The following is a 24,473-nucleotide window of genomic DNA, read 5'->3' as shown; positions in this document are numbered from 1 at the left end:
TGATTATGTGATGCAAGCGATTGTTGCGCAGTGTTTGCTTTGAAATTAGCAGCATTAAAAGAGCAATGGTTATCCAGTTTATTTATTCTTTATTCATGCAATTTTTAAAACAAGTCGTGTTGAAAAAAAGTTATGTACAAAGAATGTTATCACTCTTCTGAAAATAATTCGGCATTAGAGGGCCACTTTAGATTGTCTAACGCTCCATTAAAACAGGTCCGCTGTTTATGCTTTGTTATATTATTATTGAGTGAAAATAAGTCTATTTATACATATTTGTTTAAAGTATAGGCTAAATTAAAATAACGTTATTAACCGGTATTTTTTCATATTAAACCGTTTTCGGAACAGTAATGTTTATTGAGGAACGCAAAAACGGAAACACTATAATATAGATTCTGCTCGGAGTGAACCGATTGATATTTTTTTTCCGTTTTTAAGCCCTGATTTTTACATCAAATAATAAAGTGTTCATTGTAGCACAAATCATCTTCAAGACACTTCAACTTCTATAGGTAAGGTCTCTATCACTCTTGCCGACAGGCCAGCCTCTCCCTAGGTGTCTGACCCCCTCAAGGGCCAGACCCAAAGGTTCCAAACCTCCGGCCGGGGGTGAAATATAGTGCCCCCTGCCTGAGATAAGAGATTCCTCCTCAGAGGGATCTGCCATGGAGGACCTGCCAGCAAAGCTATGATATCCGAGAACCAAACTCGCGTCGGCCAACAGGGTGCTACTAAAAGTAGGCTGACCCCCTGTTGGCGTACTCTTTCCAGGACTCCCGGGAGCAGAGCAATCGGGGGAAATGCATACAGACCCAGCCTCGGCCACGTCTGAACCATGGCATCCAACCCCAGCGGGGCTTGATGCGTGAGGGAACACCACAGTGGACAGTGGGACGTCTCTCGAGACGCGAATAAGTCCACTTCCACTGGGCCGAACCTCTCACACATGGCCTCCACCACCTCTGGGTGGAGACGCCACTCCCCGGGCCTCAGCCCCTGCCTCGACAAGATGTCTGCTCCCCTATAGGGGTCTCATGTGCAGCAGGCCAAAAGGTATCACGTTGGACGCTGCTACTATGTGCCCCAGCACTCTTCTCTACAGTACGCAGGACCCATGTAGAAATATTCGGAAGGCATTTCATACGCCGAGATAATCTACTGAGGGAACCAGCCTCTCGAGGCTGGCGTCGCCCAAAAGCGGCCGTCCATGACCGCGCCCCAACCAGTGAGAAAGGCGTCTGTTGAAACGGTTTCCCGGCAACAAGACGCTCCTCACACTGGCCCTTGGGACAGAAACCAAGGTTTCTTCCATATGACTAGGGAACGAAGGCATCTGCGCGTTACCCTGATCATACGGAAAGGATTCCCTCTGGGGGAAAACCCCCTGGTTTTCAGCCACCACTGTAGGGGTCTCATGTGCAGCAGGCCAAAAGGTATAATGTTGGACGCTGCTGCCATGTGCCCCAGCACTCTCTGAAAGTGCTTCATAGTGATGCTGCTTTATTCCCGAGACCATCGCCAGTATGGTGTCGACTCGCACGGGAGACAGTTGTGCCCGCATCGTCGTCGAATCCCATACAATCCCTAGGAACGTAATCCTTCGGACGGCTTCAACACATTTTTTGCTGCGTTGAGTCTCAACCCCACGCGCTTTATATGGGCCAAAACGACACCTCGATGCCGAACTGCCCTATCGTACGATTGAGCCAAAATGAGCCAATCGGCGATATAATTCAGTACACGGATGCCCCGGAGTCTTAATGGAGCCAGAGCTGCATCCATGCACTTCGTGAACGTGCGTGGGGACGCGACGATCCAGTCCTAAGACTGAATTCAGCACGCAGGAACCATGTAGAAATATTCGGAAGGCATTTTCATGCTCTCGAGGCTGGCGTCGGGTGTTACACCAGCCTCGTTCCCAACCCCCTGAAGCGGATGACCGGCAGGAAGTAGTTGGGAACGATTCTCTATGTGCGGACGCGTGAGCTGCCCAGCCGCAGGTCTTTCTAGAGGCGGCTGGAGCAGCGTGCATTCGCGGGAAATCGATGCGGCCCGAAGCGTCATAGACGGCGGGATTCCACATCGATTTCCCCAGGGCGCTGCAGAAGATACAACCTCGGTTGCTCTTCTGCTGGGGGGACCGCCCTTAGAAGCCCAGTCGCAGCTAGGGCTTCTTCCCAGCAGCCTTGACTGCTGGTGAGAACGCCGCCTCTGTTGCCAAGCTCCCGGAGGAGGGGCTCTAGAGGCGACGCTCTCCTTCGGCACCTGCCGGTGCGAGGAGCTGGTAGACGGCTGAGGCTGCCGCCTTCCCGGGCTCTGAGTGGCAAGGGAAGTACTGGCGGAAGGCCGCTGACTGCTTCTTCACCCCCTGGTATCTGGCGACAACGGTCTCAACCTCGTCACCAAATAGACCAGAAGGCGAAATCGGGGAGTCTAGGAGGAAAGTCTTATCCTTCTCCCTCATCCCCGACAGATTCAGCCAGAGATGTCTCTCCACAGTCACCATAGAAGCCATGGACCGGCCAATAGCACGGGCCATCTCCCTGGTGATGTGGAGAGACAAATCTGCAGCCCTCCGTAGTTCCAGCACATCCTCCGAAGAGGGACCATCGCCCTCATCGAGCTCTTTCAGGAGGTCAGCCTGGTAGGCCTGCAAGATAGATAATGTGTGCAGGGAACTACCAGCCCGCCCAGCCGCCATATAAGCTTTGCCCACCAACGATGAGGTGTCCCGACAGGGTTTGGTGGGCAGCGCCGGGGTCTCCAGGGACGACGCAAAATCGAGCGAAAGATAGCTCATGAGAGCCTCTTCCACCCGAGGCATCGTCCCATAGCCCGCCTCTCGCGCCCCCAGAACATTGGAATAATCCAATACTGGAGGAACACGCGGGCTAGGAATAGGGCTTTTCCCAAGACCTACACACCTCAGTGTGTAGATCGGGGAAGAATGGTAAACCCCGGCGAGGTGTTTGAACCCGGCGAGAAAGGAACCGGTCGTCCAGCCTACTGGTTGGCTGAACTTCTGGCACTTCCTGTGGCCAAGTGATCTTCAACTTAGCCACCGCACGAGTCAACACCTCAATCAGCTCCATTTGGGCGGATGGATGAAGCGATGAAACAATTCCTGCTTCTCCACCCGCCCCGATGCAAAACTCATAAGCATCAGATCAGAATAAGCATCAGATCCTCAACCCCGGGGGAAGAAGCCGCAGTGCGGGCTTCCACACGGGGAGGAGGATCTTCAGAACTATCAGGCAAGGATTGGGAAAGTTCCGCAGCAGTCCCAAATCCCGCTGATAAGTCCTTCTGTGAACCCCATGATCTGTGACACCGCGCCGCCTCAGCGACCGCGGGTCCAGAACCATGGGGCTCACAAGGCTGGCCGGCCTCATCGAACACGGCCAGCCGAGAGTGGAGCAGTCTGAGTGTGAGCATCTCACAATGCTGACAGGCGGCTCCCTCGAGAGCCGCCCGTGCATGCTCAACACCCAGACACTGCACACAAATCAGGTGTGTATCTGAGCCCGAAATGAAATGGGGACACGGATGCACACACTGCTTAAACTCTCTCACATTCATTTTTTCCATCATTCACACACTTTTTCAACTGGACAAACAACAGTAAATAGACAGACTTTTTGACACAGAGCGCTATGCTGAAGAGCAATAACTGCCGTTTCAATGCGCCGGCTCGCCCTTTATACTTCCGGGTACGCCGTCACGATGACGTCATCACGCACGACCAATCAGATTGGGCTAGTTTCTATACGGACTTCAGATTCGCTAGTGCGTAGGGAGTATCCCCAAAGTGTCTAACCAGACGCAGTGAGAGTTCCCTCGAAAGGGAACTAAGCTTTTTTTGCACAGTCCTATCTAAAGGGTTAATGATGCCACCTGGTTATCAACTGTAAAATGTACAAATTTTACCTCTTCCCAACAGGGAAAACCATCAACAATCAAAAATTCATGAGTATATGGTGTCATGGCATTGCAATAAAAAAATGTGGTTATAATGGAAGTCAATGGGGCAAAAACAGCCACGAACAGTAAATGAGGGAGAAAAAATTAAAATCTGAAGCTGCACAAAAACTAACAATGCATCAAAGCCAATGTTGTTTCTGATCTTTGACATGTCCAAGACTGTGATAAAAGGTAAAAAAAAAAAATCCAGTCCACAATCACATTTTATATTGAAAATAGTCTTTTTTCCCCCAAATCAGTGACATCATTTATGAATTCGGCAATTAAAGAGTTAAAATTCTGATTTATTTTTAAAACATTTAGTAGTTTTGATCAGGACTGAGGTTGATTAATAGATTTATGCAAACAATTTGAAAAAAATATTTATCTGATTTTTACAGCAGTTTAATTTTGTGGCTGTTTTCATACACGAACATAACGAAAGGGTAGTGAATTTGAACAATGCACAAGGGTTAATAAACACATGGTGTTCCTGCAGTTAGCATAGAGAGTCACTGTTGAAGCTGACTGTGCACAGTTTAAAATATATATTTTGAATTTCTGAAAAGTTTTTGTATTAATTAATATTTCACAATGACAGGGTGGACATATTAAGCTCGACAACACGCAACTACAAACACAATATGATGAAAATTGGGAAATATAAGTGTAGATTCTTACTGTGGGTGCAGCAGATGTTTTAACCTCCACTGAAGAAAGACCAATTAGGGGAGGGGATGTCATTGAGTACATCAGTTTGTTTCTTAAAGGGGCTTTTACCCTTTTACTCTTATAATGACAGGGTGGACAGCAATTTCAGGGACACGTGCAAAATGCTTAATATTATTATGAAAATGAAATATAAATTATCAAAATGACTTGTTTTACTAAATAACTAGTTGAGGGCAATAAACACATTCAAAAAGTATTTTAATTTTATGTCATTTAACCATTTTTTACACTCACGGAAGTTAGCTGAGCACGCTGTGGGACATGCCAAAATCACATACATCCAATCAAAGAAAATGGTATAAAATGAGAAAAACACATTTCAAGAGACTTATCATTGTACTTGTATGTGTGTAAATGTTTGGCCATTTATAATAAAACCTCAGAATTTCATTATTTTGCATTATGTTCATGATGACTGAGTGATTCTGTTGAGGACACCAAAGGCATAAAACATAAAACTTATGCGAGAGAATGCAAAAGCATTGAAATATTTTTTCCATCACAATGTTCCTTGATGAAGCCAAATATGAGTCAAATAAGTTCAAATTTACGACAGAATTTAAGTTTGTCTCATATTTGGTGACATTTGCATCATTGATTCTGTTATTGTTCTGTTTATTACTGTGAAACTGCTTTGAAACAAACAGTATTGTATATAAAGTGCTATATAAATGAAGGTGACTTGATTTTACTTTAATTGAAGTCTTCTAATACTGCCCATCATTCTGTTTCTCATTTTAAGGGTTTTTCTCAGTTCAAATCAAGGCAGATGACAAAGAAGGTGAGATTTCATGAATTTAGTTAGTTTGTGCTGCTGTGAAACATTTTTAGGGCTCTACAATTTCAGACACATAATGAAAACTCATGAACTTAAAAAGCCCATGAAAAGCAACTTTAAATACCAACAGATTTAAAGATGAAAATAAAGTAGGTACAGAATAATTTGATCATTAGAAACAAAGCAGCAGTTTTTGTGACTATAGGCTATGGACTATTTAGGATTTCTTATTTATTTTACAATGTATGATTATGCTAGTTTGAAAAATTAAAATAAGCATTACTGAAATTGGCTGCTGTTCAATTCCTTCCATCCAAGTCAACATAGAAATCACAAAAAGGTTTGCAACTGGGCAGCAAGATGTGTGTGAAAAGAGTTTGTGATTTAGTCCTGCAGATGTTGCTTGTTTATGGGAGTGTTTATGAAATATTGAAGATCCACCCACCTACTGTAACAACATCTCAATGACTCACACAAACGCTTTGTAAACACGGGGGCGGTACTTCTACTTACGTCTGGCGTGACCTTTCCGCTGTGATTATGTCATCCTAAGCACCTTGCAGAGCTGCATAAGTTGAACAATTTAGGTTAAAAACTATATTTGTTTTATTATTATTTTTATTTAAATGATCGATCGTTTCGCTAGATAAGACCCTATTCCTCATATGGGATCACGCAGAGCCTCTGAAATCCATCGAAGCGCTTTGAAACTGCATTGATTTGGACCTTCACCATTTTGGTTGCAATTGACAACCATTATATGATGACAAATCCTGGAATGTTTTCATTTATTTTCGACTGAAGAAAGAAAGACATCAACATCTCGGATGATATGGGGGTGAGTAAATTATCTGGAAATTTTCATTTTGGAGTGAACGAATCCATTAACAAATGTTAACTAATACAACCTTATTGTAAAGTGTTACCCTTATTTATTGAGTCACACAGAGACATGCAGAACATGCAGGATTCATATTTAAACTGTACTTTTGTGGTTTAATATTCACAGACAGTCTATATGATGATTACAATAAAGAAGAATAAACTGAACTGTCACAATCCTCGGCTGGATCCGTTGTTCCTCGAAATGATACCAACTCTTCTTCTGAGGTAAATTATTCCAGGATTATTCCTCACTGCATCTCAAAACAATGTAAAGTACATTAATCTCACTAAACTTGATGCATTTTACAGAGTTGACGTGGGCGTTGACATAGATCTCCTCGAGACTCCACACAGTCCATCCTGAGAGGAGAGGGGAGAGGACGCTGGCGTTGTCTGTTCGCCACTTCTTCACTCAACTCAAGTTTTAACTGTTTTAACTGCAATGCTAGACTTTCTGAATGACTGTGTAACCAGTGAAATCAGTCAGAGCTATAATTGAGACTGTTGCACAGATCTTACCATCTCAGATGACTCCACTTGTAGCAAGTGCCTGCGGCTAGCTGTGTAGCTAACCAGCCACGGCTTTTTCTCACATCTCCAGCTCTAACAGCTCCTTATGGTTTTTACCATGATCCACCCCTCCTGGTCTCTATTTCTTAAGCCATGTCACAATGATTTTTTGGTGCCGAGTTATTTCTTTATTGTGCATATTGCTTCTGTGGCTGGTGGTTAACAACAGACGTGGAGTTCCTGTGGCTGGCATAATGAATTACTCGGCCACTCAACTGAAGGAATTTAACAACTTCATCATGTATATCAGTCATTCAAGAACTTGGACTCCTACGACGGCCTCGTTACAACCCCAGAAGTGCTTGGCGCAGACTAGTTTCCTCCCGGTCTAGTGACACCATCCCTTCCATCTGGACAGCTGTGCTCCCTGTCGCATCTCTTCTACGTCATCAGAGCTTTCATCATGCTTTCTGCAGCATTCGACACGGTTGACCATGGTTTACTTCTCAAACTTCTCTTCTTTTTTTTTTTTTTTTTTTTTTTAACTTCCTGCTTCGCTACTGTTCGGACGCTCTTGCTTACTGCTCCGCGCTTTGCTATATCGCTTCTATATTTTACAACTTCAGCAAATCAGCACAGTGCTCAAACGACAAAGCTTGACTCAAATGATAAAATTAGAAACTCTGGTGACTGAATTCCTAAACAAAAAGCGGAATATTTCAACCGACCAGCCTCCCACTGCCTCCAGCTTACATTCCGGAGAAGGGAAAACACAGCTGCCTACATTCAAAAGGATAAGAAAATGCCTCTTCTAGAATCTACTTGCTGCACAAACTGCCACAGACTTTTACAAAGGATTGCAGTTCTTGAAACAAAGTTATTTGCGGAACCATCCAACCAGACGAATCACACAGCAGAGCTTCATCATGATCCCCCTCTGCACACTGCCGGTGAGTCCCATAAATGTAGTGCTACTCAACATGTAGAGAAACAAGTAACTGATCAACACACTAATCAATGGAACAAACAGGGAGCAAGACCAAAAGGCACTCGAGACATCAGATTGTCACGAGCGTCACATATTGCCGCAGTAGCATGCTCTACCCCAGACACAAGGATTGCAAACACTAGTTTTCTACCACCAAATATACATCTTGAAAACAGATTTGAAGTGCTAATGAATGTGGGTGAGGAATCCCCAAACGTGATAAATGTGACCGAACACAGATTGAATCAGCCCGCAGCTAACACTAATGCTAACAGGCGCTCAAGGTCAAGCAGACAGCGGCCCTCAGCTCAGACCGCAGCCGAGCCCAGGACTCTGATAGTGGGCGACTCAACAATCAGAAACATTAGCAGCAGGGATACAACTAAATGCTGCCTTCCACAAGCAACAGTTTCTGATGTAAACAGGGAACTTAAGAACATTCTGATGAAACACAAGACTGCAAATCGACTTATCATTCATGTGGGAAAGAACGATATTCAGAGAGAGGAGTCAGAACTCCTAAAGAGGGATTTCAATGAACTTTTTGAAACACTTAGAAAACTGAAAGTTCAGCCGTTCATCAGTGGACCACTTCCAGCAAAAGGAACAAATAGGTTCTCACGGCTACTTGGGCTTAATACATGGCTGCAAAAAACCTGCAACATGAAGGGAGTGAACTTTATCGACAATTTTAATCTCTTCTGGAGTCAGAGACAACTGTTTACATCAAATGGCCTCCACCCAAACAAACTCGGTGCAAGAGTGCTAAAGGACAATATTTATTTTTCCCTTCATCATCCTTCAGCTGTGTGTGCTAACCCACTCAACCTGGATGGCACACACACACCAGTAAAGTACGATCACAGGACTTCATTTCAGCATCTGAATGGACATGCGGTTGATACACCCCACAAGGACAATGATAACACCACGCAGCCACAACAACCACTTCTCATGGACACACTCCCAGCAGAGCCCCGCCCTCAGAGCTCACCACAGACACACTGTGACGGTAACATCTCAGCCCATACTGTGGAGTCTGTGGAGGCACTGGTAAAAATGGGGACCATCAGGAGTGATACTGGTGAACTTTTACAACTTATATGTGATATAAGCAATAAGCTGGAAGAAATGTCACTCCTTGAACCGGACGATAACATATTGCAGCTTCCGGTAACACCAGAGAAACAGCCCCCCTCACCAGACATGTTATCCCGCTCTACAGCATCCCCGCTTCTGAGCTTCACAGAGAAAATGGATTTTGTTTATACTGGAAACAGACAATCACACTCGATCGCTGCGAGCCCCCAGATATCAACCAAAAGGCGGCAAGCCCCACAACCACCAAAGACTGTGGGCCCAGCTCGCTCTGCCCCTCCTCCTGTGAGATTTCTTCGGTCACAATGCCATGGCACACACCCTCCTCCATCTGCACCAAAAACAACTGATACCAGCTCTCAGTGACGTGCCCTGGGTCCACGCAACGTCAACAGCAATCTTATCAAATGTTTACAAAACATGCGTGAATCCAGTGTGCCTTTATCTTTCTCTATTTCTGTTCTGTTACGTGATAGAAAGTCCAAGGCTTTCTCAGGCCATATGGCAAACCCATCTAATCTGCTGCCTGTTACTTATCAAACTAAGATTACTGTGGGGGAAAAAATTAAAATTAATACTGTTAAGTTAACACTTTTAAACATCCGTTCACTTAAAAACAAATCATTTCTAGTCAACGACTTAATATCCACAAACAACCTAGATTTTTTGCTTCTAAATGAAACGTGGCTAGAAGACAGCTGCAGTGCAACAGTCCTCAATGAAACAGCCCCTCCTAACTTTACTTTTATGAGTGTCTGCAGACCAGTCAGAAGGGGTGGGGGGGTCGCTGCTCTATTTAAAGATGTTTATCAATGTAAGCAAGTATCATTTGGTGATTATTTGTCTCTAGAATATCTGGGCATTGTGCTAAAAGGTGCACCACGCATCCTGCTTATCATTATTTACAGGCCTCCAAAATATTCTCCGGCCTTTATTGATGACTTTACAGAGCTGTTATCAGCAATCTCATCTGAGTATGACTGTTTTGCTATTGCTGGGGATTTTAACATTCACATTGACAATGCTGAATCCAGTACAACAAAAGATCTCATGACTGTTCTTAACACTTTTGATTTGACACAACATGTACACGGACCCACACATGATCGTGGACACACTCTAGATTTACTTATCAGTAAGGGGCTAAACATTTCATCGATAGTTATTAAGGATGTGGTACTGTCTGATCATTTCTGTATTTTCTTTGATATATCAATCTCTCCTGCCATTGAAACTAGATCTGTCTCTGTCAAAAAGAGATGCTTAAATGAGAACACTAGTGTGCTGTTTATGAAGGCTATATCTCTAACACCAAGCATATCTGCAGACTCTGTTGATTTTCTCTTTGACTCTTTTAACTCAAAAGTTAAGAGTGTAATTGATGATATTGCTCCTGTGAAAGTCAGAAAAAAGAGTGGCAAACAAAAAGCACCTTGGAGAAACTCAACAGCAGTGCAATTAATGAAAAGACAATGCAGGAAATCTGAACGCATGTGGCGAAAGACAAAACTTGTTGTTCATTACAACATTTATAAAAACAGTCTTCGTGCTTTCAATGTGGAACTAGGCAAAGCTAGACAGACCTTCTTTTCAAATATTATAAATAGAAACATAAACAACACACGCACTCTTTTTGCTACTGTTGAGAGACTAACAAACCCCCCGAGTCACATTCCCAGTGAAATGCTCTCAGACAGCAAATGCAGTGAGTTTGCTTCCTTCTTCTCCGAGAAAATCATTAATATCAGAAATGCGATCAGCACATCCTTGAGTTGCTCTGAGGTGAGTCAGATCAGACCACAACCTCAGAAAATTATTATGACTGATTTTGAAGCAATTGATGGTAAAATTTTAGAAGAAACGGTACAGCACCTTAAAACATCAACCTGCGCCCTTGACACACTCCCCACTTCTTTTTTCAAAAGTGTGTTTAACTGTTTAGAAGCAGATCTCCTAGAAGTGGTAAACTCCTCACTTCTTTCTGGGACTTTTCCAAACTCCCTTAAAACTGCAGTAGTAAAGCCTCTCCTTAAAAAGAGAAATCTGGATAACTCCATATTGAGCAACTACAGACCAATCTCAAATCTCCCCTTCATAGGCAAGATCATTGAAAAAGTTGTTTTCAGTCAGCTGAACAAATTCTTGAACTCAAACGGATACTTTGACAATTTTCAATCTGGTTTCCGACCGCATCACAGCACAGAGACAGCGCTCATAAAGATTATAAATTATATTCGCCTCAATACAGATACAGGCAAAACGTCGATTCTGGTACTACTGGACCTCAGTGCCGCATTCGACACTGTTGACCACAACATACTTCTTGACAGGCTAGAAAATTGGGTTGGGCTTTCTGGAATGGTCCTCAAATGGTTCAGGTCATACTTAGAAGGGAGAGGTTATTATGTGAGTATAGGTGACCATAAGTCTGAGTGGACATCCATGACATGCGGAGTCCCACAAGGGTCAATTCTTGCACCACTCCTATTCAACCTGTATATGCTGCCACTCAGCCAAATAATGTAAAATAACAAAATGGCTTACCACAGCTATGCTGACGACACCCAGATCTACTTAGCCCTATCACCAAATGACTATAGCCCCATTGACTCTCTATGTAAATGCATTGATGAAGTTAACAGTTGGATGTGCCAAAACTTTCTTCAGTAAAACAAAGACAAAACTGAAATCACTACATTAGGAAACAAAGATGAAATTCTCAAGGTGAACGCATATCTTGAGGCTAAAGGTCTAAAATCAAAAAATCAAGTCAGGAATCTTGGTGTGATTTTGGAGTCAGACCTGAGTTTCAGTAGTCATGTCAAAGAAATAACTAAATCAGCTTACTATCATCTGAAAAATATTGCAAGAATTAGAAGCTTTATTTCCAGGCAAGATTTAGAGAAACTCGTTCATGCTTTTATCACCAGCAGGGTGGATTATTGTAATGGTCTTCTCACTGGCCTTCCCAAAAAGACCATTAGACAGCTGCAGCTCATACAGAACGCTGCTGCCAGGATCCTGACCAGAACCAGAAAATATGACCATCTCACACCAGTCCTCAGGTCTTTACACTGGCTTCCAGTTACATTTAGGATCGATTTTTAAGTACTATTACTTGTATATAAATCACTAAATGACCTAGGACCTCAATACATTGCAGATATGCTGATTAAATACAAACCCAACAGATCACTCAGATCATCAGGATCAAGTCAATTAGAAATACCAAGGGTTCACTCAAAGCAAGGAGAGTCTACGTTTAGCTATTATGCCAGCCGCAGCTGGAACCAGCTTCCTGAACAGATCAGATGTGCTCCAACAGTAGCCACTTTCAAATCCAGACTCAAAACACATCTGTTCAGCTGTGCATTTACTGAATGAGCACTGTGCCACTGTACGTCAGACTGATTGCACCTTATCTTATGCATTTACTCAATGAGCTCTGTGCTTTGTCCGAACTGCTTGCACTTTAATTATGTTTCATTTTAACCCTGTTTTATTTTTAGTTTTTAATTATACTTTTTTTTTTTTTTCTTTTAATTTCCTTTTAATTCCTATTATAACTATTATACTATATATATTTTTATTTTATTCTCTTATAACTATTTTAACTTCATTTCTGTGTAAAGCACTTTGAATTGCCACTGTGTATGAAATGTGCTATACAAATAAACTTGCCTTGCCTTGCCTTGCCTTGACAACACTGTCTTGCACTGGTTTGAGTCATACCTGACAGACAGATCTGAATTTGTGGCCATGGGTAGCTCAAGCTCCCTTTCACATGCGGTTGATTGCGGGGTACCTCAGCGCTCAGTTCTAGGACATATCCTATTCATTCTCTACATGCTTCCTCTCGGTAAAGTCATCAGTTGCTTGGGAATTTCATTCCACTGCTATGCTGATGATACACAATTATATCTGAAAACTGACAGTCATTCATCATCTTCATCATCGTCATCATCATTACCAACACTTACTGCCTGTCTGGAAGAGATAAGGACGTGGATGAACCACAACTTTCTCCAACTGAACAGCTCAAAGACAGAGGCCATCCTCATTGGTTCCCCTCATCAGATCAGATCATCCACCATAACCTGTATAACATTTTCTGGCCAGGTCATTCCTCTATCATCCATAGTCACCAACCTCGGTGTTAGGTTTGATCCCCACTTAACCTTTGAGGCCCACATTAAACATCTTTGCAAAACATATTTTTGTCATCTCAGGAATATAGTCAGACTCCGTCCCTCACTCAACCTTCATGATGCTGAGAAACTCGTTCATGCCTTTGTCTCCTTGAGACTGGATTATTGTAATGCTCTTCTCTTTGGGATCCCTAGCAAGAGCATCCAGAAACTCCCGGTCTAGTGACACCATCCCTTCCATCTGGACAGCTGTGCACCCTGTCGCATCTCTTCTACGTCATCAGAGGACTGACACTCTGAGGATTAGCACTCGAGATACTGCAACAGCGCCACACATGGAGATAGACAGAAAACATGGAGTGGATTTTAGACTACTCCGGCCAGTACAGAGATGTGCTGCTTTATCTAACATTAAAATGGAACTTTTTAATATACCATCCCTCACAAACAAATCTTGCTTTATACATGATCATATTCAAGACAAAAGTTTGCACATAATGTGCCTTACAGAAACCAGATTTTTTTTTCTGTTTTAAATGAGACATGTCCTCCAAAAAGCTTGTAGCTCTGGCCATGGTGTTGGCCTGGCTGTTATCTACCGCAGTCATTTGGATCTATCCCCTCTGACCCTCCCTGAGCTGTTTTCTTTTGAATGTTTGGCATTTAATTGTAAGCCCCCCTCTCAATGACAATTGAGTTACTGAGTCTGTGGAATTTTAAAATAAGACCTTGAGCAGCATTCTGGTTCCCTTTCAGTCGGTCACTACGACGTACGTCGGTAATAACCGACGAATTGGGATCACTTCAGAGAGCCCCTATCAGCTTCGAGAACTTAAGAACAGGCCAATGAACAATTGGCGTGCGAGATTTGCATCTCGCGCTCCGCCCCGCGCCGCGGGTATAAACAGGAAGCGAGAGCACCGCACTGACGTCATTCACTTCGGAGCCGAACCGGCGTTTGAAGTTTGCAGAGACTGCTTTCCTGTCTTCAGCGAAAGAGAAACTACAGAGAGAACAAAAGAGGATCGTGTGCTGGTGTGACGGCGCTTTCCAGCGGGACCGCGAACTCAGCTGCAAGGAACAACTGCTGTTATCACAGCAAAACAAAGGTTGTTGGTATCGGTGGGCGTTCCTATCTTGAGTGCAAACACAGGCTGCACTATTCCCTGTGTGTTGCCGCGGTTTCCCTGGGTGCTTCAGCACTCTCTTAAAAGAGCATTTTTCCTCACAAAAAGAGCAACACGGGTGTGACACTGCGTCTTTTTCAAGATGTCATTCCACCCGTGCGTTTCTGGATGCGGTCGTTCCCTCTCACCCGCTGACGGCCACACTCACTGCATCACGTGCCTGGGCTTACAGCACGCTGAGGCAGCGTTTGTGAATAGCTCGTGTTCTCACTGCGGGAACATGACTATTGCGGTGCTTAGGTCGAGACTCTCCTACCTCCGGGAAGGCGGAGTCCCCCTCCCCATACCTCGATCTAGAGCTATCCCTAACCAGGATAGACCTACTTCGACGGATGAACGGGGTGATCTGAGGATTACGTTCAGGACAAACCCGCCTAGTGTCCCTACGCAGGTCCCTGAACCCTCTCAAGCACCGCTGCCGGTGGCGCCACCGGAAGAGATCGCTGGTCCCGCCCACGGGCGCCCAGTCATCTCTTTCGGAGCGCCCGCGGATGAGCAGATGTCGATCGCAGCATCGGAGGGGGAGTTCCAGTCCTCGGAGGATGAGGACTCAGCTGTACTGCCTCCCTCTGGGAGAGTGGCAACGGTTGAGTCGGACCCCGAGTTGACGGCTATGCTTTCCCGGGCCGCCGAAAAGGTCGGGCTTGTGTGGAACCCTCCACCACGTCCCGAACCTTCTAGGTTGGATGATTGGTTCCTGGGGGGGGGTCGCGCTGGTTCTCAGCGTCCCGCCCCAGTGCCATTCTTCCCGGAGGTGCATGAGGAGCTTTCCAGGTCGTGGACGACACCCTTCAGTGCCAGAAACAGACCTGGAGGCTCCTCCCTCCTCACTACCCTTGACGGTGGGCAGGCCAAGGGTTACGAGAGGATCCCGCCAGTCGAACGCGCCGTCGCGATGCAGCTGCGTCCGGCGACCGCCTCCGAGTGGCGTGGTGATCCTCGTCTCCCGTCCAAAGCTTGTAGGCTTTCGTCCAGTCTGACTGCGAAGGCCTACAGGTCCTGCGGACAGGCCGCGTCCGCCTTGCATGCCATGGCGTTGCTCCAGGTGCACCAGGCCCAGGCACTCATGGACATGCACGAGGGTAGGTCTGACCCAGAGCTCCTCCGGGAGCTCCGGGCGGCGACGGACCTCGCCCTCCGGGCGACGAAAGTTACCGCCCGTTCCGTGGGTCAGGCGATGTCCACCTTAGTGGTCCAGGAACGACATCTCTGGCTCAACCTGGCCGACATGAGGGAGACTGACAAGAACCGGTTCCTGGACTCCCCCATATCGTCGGCCGGGTTGTTCGGCGACGCGGTCGAGAATTTCGCCCAGCAATTCTCGGCCGCCCAGAAGCAGACGGAGGCCATCAAACACATCCTGCACCGGCGGCCCGCTGCTGCCTCCACCCAGCCGCCGGCTGCAGCACCTCCGCCTGCCCGTCGCCGAGGACGTCCTCCTGCGGCCGCCCCCGCTCCCGCCCCAGCCCAGCAGCAGCCTTCCACCGGCCGTGGGCGTGGAGCCGGTCGCGGGAAGAACGTCCAGCCCGCTCAGGCCGCTGCCAAGCCAGGTGGCAAGCGCCGTCGGAAGAGACCCTGAGACGGGCCGCCCAGAGATGGAGGAAACTGCTCTTCAGGAGATGGCTGCAGCACCACTCCTTCCCCCGGTGGAGGGCCGGGGGAACCCCATTTTTCTTTCTGTTCCGCCACTGGCCCCAGTGCCAGTGGCACCCAAATTCTCAATAAAAGAGCAGTTTCTAACATCTCTGGGTGCCAAGAGAGCGCGTCTGGCGGTATGCGACGCTACCATGCCTCGTACCCCTCAGACACCTCTCTCCTCGCCAACAGGGGGCGTCGGTTGTGCGGACGCACACAAAGTGCCTCCCCACGCTCGCCCGTCCCCTCAGCGGATGCAGGTCGTGTGTCAGACCCAGACCCCTGCACGGACCACTCCCATGTCGTCCTGGGGCCCCTGCGTTCCGCTGCGCTGCCCCGCTCCGGGTACGTCCGTGGTGCCGATGATCCCGCTTGCTCGGTCTCTGGGGGCCTGGCTAGCGCTCCCCAGCCCGTCTCGCTGGATCATCCGCACCATCAGACTCGGCTATGCGATTCAGTTCGCCCGGCGTCCCCCGAAGTTCAGGGGTGTCCACTTCACTTCTATACCGAAGGAGGGCGCCCCCGTGCTTCAGGCGGAGATCGCTGTCCTATTGTCGAAGGACGCGATAGAGCCGGTCCCTCCAGCCGATATGAAGTCCGGGTTCTACAGCCCGTACTTCATTGTACCCAAGAAAGGTGGCGGGTTACGACCGATCCTGGACCTGCGTTACCTGAACCGCTCCCTCCACAGGATGCCGTTCCGAATGTTAACCCAGAAACGCATCTTCAGATGCATCCGTCCCCAGGATTGGTTTGCAGCGATCGACCTGAAGGACGCGTACTTTCATGTCTCGATTCTCCCTCGACACAGACCGTTCCTACGCTTTGCTTTCGACGGACGGGCATACCAGTACAAAGTCCTACCCTTCGGGTTGTCCCTGTCGCCCCGTGTCTTCACGAAAGTCGCGGAGGCGGCCATTGCTCCCATGAGAGAGCGTGGTGTTCGCATCCTCAACTATCTCGACGACTGGCTGATTCTTGCCCAGTCGCGGGAGCAGTTGTGCGAACACAGGGACATGGTGCTCCGGCACCTCAGCCAGTTGGGTCTTCGGGTCAACTGGGAGAAGAGCAAACTCTGTCCCGTACAGAGGATCTCTTTTCTCGGGATGGAGATAGACTCGGTCGCCATGACTGCGCGCCTCACAGAGGAGCGCGTCCAGTCGGTGCTGAGCTGCTTGAGTACGCTCAAACGCAGTACAGCGGTTCCACTGAAACATTTTCAGAGGCTCCTGGGGCATATGGCAGCAGCAGCCGCAGTAACGCCGCTAGGGCTGCTCCATATGAGACCGCTTCAGCACTGGCTACACGACCGAGTCCCGAGATGGGCGTGGCACAGCGGGTCCCTCCGTGTCCAAGTGACGCCGAGATGCCGCCAAACCCTCACCCCGTGGTCGGACCCTTCGTTTCTACGGGCAGGAGTGCCTCTAGAACAAGTGTCCAGGCATCATGTTGTCTCCACGGATGCCTCACCCACGGGTTGGGGTGCCACGTACAACGGGCTTGCAGTATCGGGTCTGTGGACGGGGCCCCAACTGCAATGGCATATCAATTGCCTAGAGTTGCTGGCAGTTCGTCTTGCTCTCAGCCGCCTCAAAGGGTCGCTCAAAGACAAGCACGTTCTGGTCCGGACGGACAGCACGACGGCCGTTGCGTACATCAACAAACAGGGTGGTCTACGCTCCCGCCGTTTGTCCCAACTCGCCCGCCATCTCCTCCTGTGGAGTCAGAAGCATCTGAGGTCCCTTCGTGCTATCCACATTCCGGGCCTGCTCAACCGTGCGGCCGACGAGCTGTCACGGTTGCCAGTGCTTCCCGGAGAGTGGCGACTCCACCCCCAGGTGGTCCAGCTGATTTGGAGTCGCTTTGGGGCCGCACAGATCGATCTGTTTGCCGCCCACGACACGACCCACTGCCAGTTGTTCTATTCCCTGTCCGAGGGGACCCTCGGCACGGATGCACTGGCACACAGCTGGCCCCGGGCTCTGCGCAAATATGCGTTTCCCCCAGTGAGCCTTCTTGCACAGACTCTGTGCAAGGTCAGGGAGGACGAGGAGCAACTCCTCTTGGTAGCTCCGTACTGGCCCAACAGGACGTGGTTCCCGGAACTAGTGCTCCTCGCGACAGCACCTCCTTGGCCCATTCCTCTGAGGCAGGACCTTCTGTCTCAGAGACGGGGCACCCTATGGCACCCGCGTCCAGACCTCTGGAAACTCCATGTCTGGTCCCTGGACGGGACGCGGAGGTTCTAGGTGACCTACCACAAGCGGTAGTCGACACCATCGCTTCCGCCAGAGCCCCCTCTACGAGACGGCTATATGCGTTGAAGTGGAACCTGTTCGTCGACTGGTGCTCTTCTCGCCGAGAAGACCCCCGAAAATGTTCGATCGGATCTGTGCTATCTTTTCTTCAAGACGGGTTGGAGAGAAGGCTGTCTCCCTCCACCCTCAAGGTATATGTTGCCGCCATCGCCGCAAGCCATGACCTCGTTAATGGTGAGTCCTTAGGCAAGCATGATCTGATCGTCAGGTTCCTAAGGGGAGCGAGGAGACTAAATCCTCCTCGCCCTTCTTCTATACCCTCTTGGGACTTGACTCTGGTGCTGACCGCACTTCAGAGGGCGCCCTTCGAGCCTTTACAGTCAGTAGAGCTTAAGATCTTGTCACTAAAGACAATACTCCTGATTGCATTGGCCTCAGTTAAGAGGGTAGGGGACCTGCAGGCATTTTCGGTCGACGAATCGTGCCTGGAATTCGGGCCGGGTGATTCTCAGGTGACCCTGAGACCCCGGCCTGGATATGTGCCCAAGGTTCCCACTACTCCCTTCCGGGACCAAGTGGTGAGCCTGCAAGCGCTGCCTTCGGAGGAGGCAGACCCAGCCCTAGCTTTGCTCTGTCCCGTCCGTGCTCTCCGGACTTACGTGGACAGAACGCAAAGCTTCAGGACCTCAGAGCAGCTCTTCGTCTGTTACGGAGGACAGCAGAAGGGAAAGGCTGTCTCCAAGCAGAGGATGGCCCACTGGATAGTGGATGCCATCGTCTTGGCGTATGAATCCCAAGACGTGCCCTGCCCGCTCGGGGTTAGAGCTCACTCCACCAGGGGTGTAGCCTCTTCCTGGGCGCTGGCTCGTGGCGCCTCGCTGACAGACATTTGTAGAGCTGCGGGCTGGGCGACACCCAACACGTTCGCTAGGTTTTATAGCCTACGTGTAGAGCCGGTGGCTTCTCGTGTGCTCGCTTCCCATAGTCAGCTTCACTGAAGTGCCCGTTCTAGTGTCGGCTTGCTGCGCCATTCCATTCCCCTGGAACGGATACGTGCGCTTATTTCTCCAGTCGAGTTCCCCAGGATTGGCGAACCCTGTTGAGTCCTCCGCACCCCTCGGCAGTCGGATGTTGCGGAGCGTCCGACGCCAGGTCTGGCACGTATGCATTGTGGAACTTGTGTCAGGCTGGGTTCCGTATGTCGTGACCCCTACGGCGGTCCCATACGTGTATTTCCACGGTACAGCTCCCTACGGCGAGCTCGTGTCTTCCCTTGGCAGAGTTCTCTGCCGTCTCAGTACGGTGTCGTCCCCCGCCTGCATTAGGCCGGGGCCTCCCCTGGGACTTCCGTATGTTGTGCTGCCCACGGCCAGCCCATACGTGTTCTCTCCACATGGTAACTCCCTCCGGGCATGATGTGGCTCCCGCAGCGTCCTTCGGGCACGCTTTCCCAGCGTTATCCAATCAAGTCTGCTGAATGGGTCTTGCGGAACAGCAGTATGACTCTTCTGGCGTGAATCTTCCCGCCCGCTTCAGAACGGGGTCTGAGGGGCTCTCGCTGGGCGCTGGAAGTGGTAGTAACTGTGGCGTTTTCCATAGGGATCCCAATTCGTCGGTTATTACCGACGTACGTCGTAGTGACCGACTGAAAGGGAACGTCTCGGTTACATATGGTAACCCTCGTTCCCTGAAGGAGGGAACGGAGACGTACGTCCCGTCGCCACAGTTCCTTCCATCACTGCCTGGCCGGTCTCTGGTTCGGCTCCTCAGTGAAAAACGTCAGTGCGGTGCTCTCGCTTCCTGTTTATACCCGCGGCGCGGGGCGGAGCGCGAGATGCAAATCTCGCACGCCAATTGTTCATTGGCCTGTTCTTAAGTTCTCGAAGCTGATAGGGGCTCTCTGAAGTGATCCCAATTCGTCGGTTATTACCGACGTACGTCTCCGTTCCCTCCTTCAGGGAACGAGGGTTACCATACGTAACCGAGACGATTTCCATGCACCCATCAAAGTCAGAACAATTACGTTTTCCCACTCAGCTCCCTAGTTCGCAAGTGACCTGCAGAAATTGAAGGCAACTGGACGTGCCCTTGAACGACAGTATAAAAACTCTGAACTAACTGTCTATCGGGACCATCAAAAAGCTTATTTGAAGTCCATCAAAAACACACACACAGTCACAGTACTATTCAAATATTCCAACTGCCGACCCGCAGTTTGGTATCTCGAGGCTTTTCTGCTGCTTCCCAGAAGTTACTTAACCATCAGGGGGATGGGATCCTCCACCTGTGCCCTCGTCCTCTTCCCTACAGCTCTGGTGAAAGCTAATATTTCTGCCATCAATCCCCTCATCACCATAATAATAAACCAATCCCTTCAGTCTGTTCATGTACCATCTGTCCAAAAAACGGCTATAATTAGACCATTACTCAAGAAACTCTCCCTCAATCCTCAAACTCTTGCTAATTATAGGCCCATATCCAACCTGCCATTTATTGCTAAGGTGTTGGAGAAAGTAGTTGCCAGGCACCTCCAGGTCCACCTCAAACACAACAACATTTTTGAAAAGTTCCAGTCTGGCTTCCGTTCTGGTCACAGCACGGAAACCGCCTCAGTGATGGTTACAAATCACCTGCTAATGTCACCTACTTTTCCTTCCCTTCGCCTCTCTATTAATGTGCTTGGACACAGAGCTCTGTGAACAGCCAGCCTCTTTTGCCATGACCTTTTGTGTCTTCCCCTCCTTGTGCAAGGTGTCAATGGTCGCCTTTTGGACAACTGTCAAGTCAGCAGTCTTCCCCATGATTGTGTCGCCTACAGAACTAGACTGAGAGACCATTTAAAGGCCTTTGCAGGTGTTTTGAGTTAATTAGCTGATTAGAGTGTGGCACCAGGTGTCTTCAATATTAAACCTTTTCACAATATTCTAATTTTCTGAGATACTGAGATTTGGGATTTTCTTTAGTTGTCAGTTATAATCATCAAACTTAAAAATTAAAAAAAACCACACATTTTAAATATATCAGTCTGTGTGTAATGAATGAATATAATATACAAGTTTCACTTTTTGAATTGAATTAGTTAAATAAATCACCTTTTTGATGATATTATAATTATATGACCAGCACCTGTATGTGTCAATCTGTTGTAAATATCACATTTCTTTTTGAAGTTATAGACACTTATATTTATGAGCATAAAAATGACCCATGGGCAACATTGATTGGATTTGTTTTTTTTGTGTGTTTTTTTTGCCACTTCCTATCAAAAGTTTGATATCTGAACATTATTGTTTAGCTATTGACTATTGATGTTTTCAAATTTCCTGCGGTGGTTTCGCCTCGATCGGACTAACGGTTAGAAGATATTCGCAATTTCTTGTTCCCTGAGAAGGGAACAAGACACTGCGTTGGAACGACACTTTTGGGAACGCCCTCAGCGTTGCGAGTCTTTAGTATGAATTTAACTAAGACCGATCTTGATTGGTGCTACATCATGACGTAGTATGTGACGGCATACCCGGAAGTATAAAGGGACACCGGTTCACAACAGCGCTAGCTTTTTTCGCAATGAAGCAGTCATTCCCAGACACGGAGAGGCGTGGCAAGGAGACGCCGTGTCTCGTTCCCTTCTCAGGGAACAAGGGTTATAGTCATAACTCGAGACGTTCCCTTTCGAAAGGAACTCACACTGCGTCTGAACAAGATTTTTGGGAACGAAATGCCCACTATGCCACCACAAACCATGCCTGCCCTAGTGTGAAGCTGGAACCCAGGCACCAGGGACAAGAGCACCCTAGCACCTGGCGTCACAGAAAGATGCGGACTATAAAACCTTATAAATGTGTGTGGGGTAGCCCAGCCGGCTGCCTCACAAATCTCCTGAAGCGGGACCCCCATTTGAAGGGCCAGAGAAGAGGCCATGCCCCTGGTGGAATGCGCCCTGAAGGCCAAAGGTGAAGGCAAACCGCGCACCTGATAGGCCAAGGCAATCGCCTGAACGATCCAATTACTGACCGTCTGCTTGGACGCGGGCAGCCCCTTCTTAGGTGACCCGAAGCACACTAACAGTTGGTCCGATCTTCTCCACTGTGAAGACTTCCACCGATAAATTTGCAGAGCTCTGACCGGGCAGACCAATTAAGTCTCCCCTCTTCCGCTGACACATGAGATGGAGGATGTAACACCTGAGGACCGTAGGCTGTGCCACATTAGATGGCACCTTGGGCACATAGCCCGGCCTCGGATGAAGGATGGATTTAACTCCGCCAGGGGCAAAATCCAGGCAAGTCGGTGTAATCGCCAAGGCCTGAAAGTCCCCCACTCTCCTCAGAGAAGTTATAGAAAGGAGCAGCGCCACATTTAGCGTCAGAACTCGATCAAAGGTGGTCGAAGCCAATCCCTCGAGAACCACTGCCAGATCCCAAGTTGGAACTCTGGAACGAGTCACAGCCCTGGAACTGAATATGGTCTCCACTACACCTGCCTCGGCCACGTCTGCACCATGGCATCCAACCTCAGCGGGGCTGGATGCCTGAGAGAAAACCACAGAGGACAGTGGGACGTCTCTCGAGATGCAAATAGGTCCACTTCCACTGGGCTAAAGCTCTCGCATATGGACTTCACCACCTTTGGGTGAAGTCTTCACTCCCTGGGCCTCAGCCCCTGCCTCGACAGGATGTCTGCTCCCTGGTTCTGGTCCCCAGGAATAAACATCGCCCTGAGAGACGATAATTTCCCCTTGGACCCCCTGATGGTTCAGGTATGTCGACCACTGACATGTTGTTGGAACACACCAGAACGTGATAACCACTGAGATCTGTGAGGAAGCTCCTCCTCCTCCCCCTGAACACAGCCAACATCTCCAGGCAATTTATGTCATGAATGATGATGTTCCTGCCACAGACCCCGGGTAAAGCAGCCGCCCATGACCGCGCCCCAACCAGTGAGGGAGGCGTCTGTGAAAACGGATTTCCAGCGACATGATGCTCCCAACACTGGCCCCTGGGACAGAAACCAAGGTTTCTTCCATATTGATAGGGAACGACGGCACCTGCGTGTTACCCTGATCATACGGAATGGATTTCCCCTCAGGGAAAACCCCTTGGCTTTCAGTCACCACTGCAGGGGTCTCATGTACAGCAGGCCAAAAGGTATTACGTTGGACGTAGCTGCCATGAACCCAGCAGTCTTTGAAACTGCTTTACAGTGATGTTGCGGCCTCTGAATGTCGCCTCTGTTGCCAAGCTCCCTGAGGAGGGGCTCTAGAGGCGGCGCTCTCTTTCTGTACCTGCCGGTACGAGGAGCTTGATGACGGCTTTAGACTTGGAGCGGCTAGTGATAAACTGCTGGAACGCCGCAGATTGCCTCTTCGCCTCCTGAAACCTGTCGACAACCTTATTGACAGCGTCGCTGAACAAGCCAGAAGGCGAAAGAGGAGCAATCAAGTCTATTAACAGGTCGGCCTAACACTGTATATGCCCTGCCCTGCCCACCATCGCCGATGTATCTCTACATGGCTTGGTGGGCAGCACTGGGGTTTTCAGGGAGGACGCCGCATCGGGAGAAAGATAACCGGCCAAAGCCTCCTCCACCCGCTCATCAAGTTTACTTTGAACTATCTGATGGCCAGCTGATATTTAGTCTGGCCACCGCACGAGTCACAACCTCGACGAGCTCCTCATAAGCGGGCACGTGAGGAGACGAGTGAGCCTCAACGTCACCCGCTTCGATTCTGAGCACATCCACATCCTCAGATGCAGACAGCTCAAACATCGGACCCTCTTCCCAAGCAGAAGAAGCCGCAGCGCGGGCTTCTGCACGGGGAGGAAGGGCATTAGAACTGTCTGATGATGATTGGGAAAGTGCCTCAGCAGTCCCAATCTCACCAGCCAGTTCCCATCCCCATGATCTAAGCTGCCACGCCACCTCAACGGCCACGGGACCTGAACCGCGGGGAATGCGAGCCTGGCCGGCCTCGTCAAACATGGCCAGGTGGGAGCTCACAGCTTCACAGTGCTCACAGCCAGCTCCCTCAAGAGCTAACCGAGCGTGCTGCGCTCCCAAACAGTTCACACACATAGAGTGTGTGTCCCCACCCGTGATGTAACGAGGGCAGGGGTGCACACACTGCTTGAACTGTTGACTCGTCATCTTTCGTTTCTCTTTCTCTCGTTACTTTACTGAACTAGAAAGCTCTCAGTCTCAGAACACACACAACAGAGCACTGCTGAAGAGCGAAAAAAGCTAGCGCTGTTGTGAACCGGCATCCCTTTATACTTCCGGGTATGCCGT

The sequence above is a fragment of the Gobio gobio genome (genome assembly GCF_949357685.1).
Source record: "Gobio gobio genome assembly, chromosome: 2".
Taxonomy (NCBI): Eukaryota; Metazoa; Chordata; class Actinopteri; order Cypriniformes; family Gobionidae; genus Gobio; species Gobio gobio.
This window is presented reverse-complemented; position numbering follows the sequence as displayed.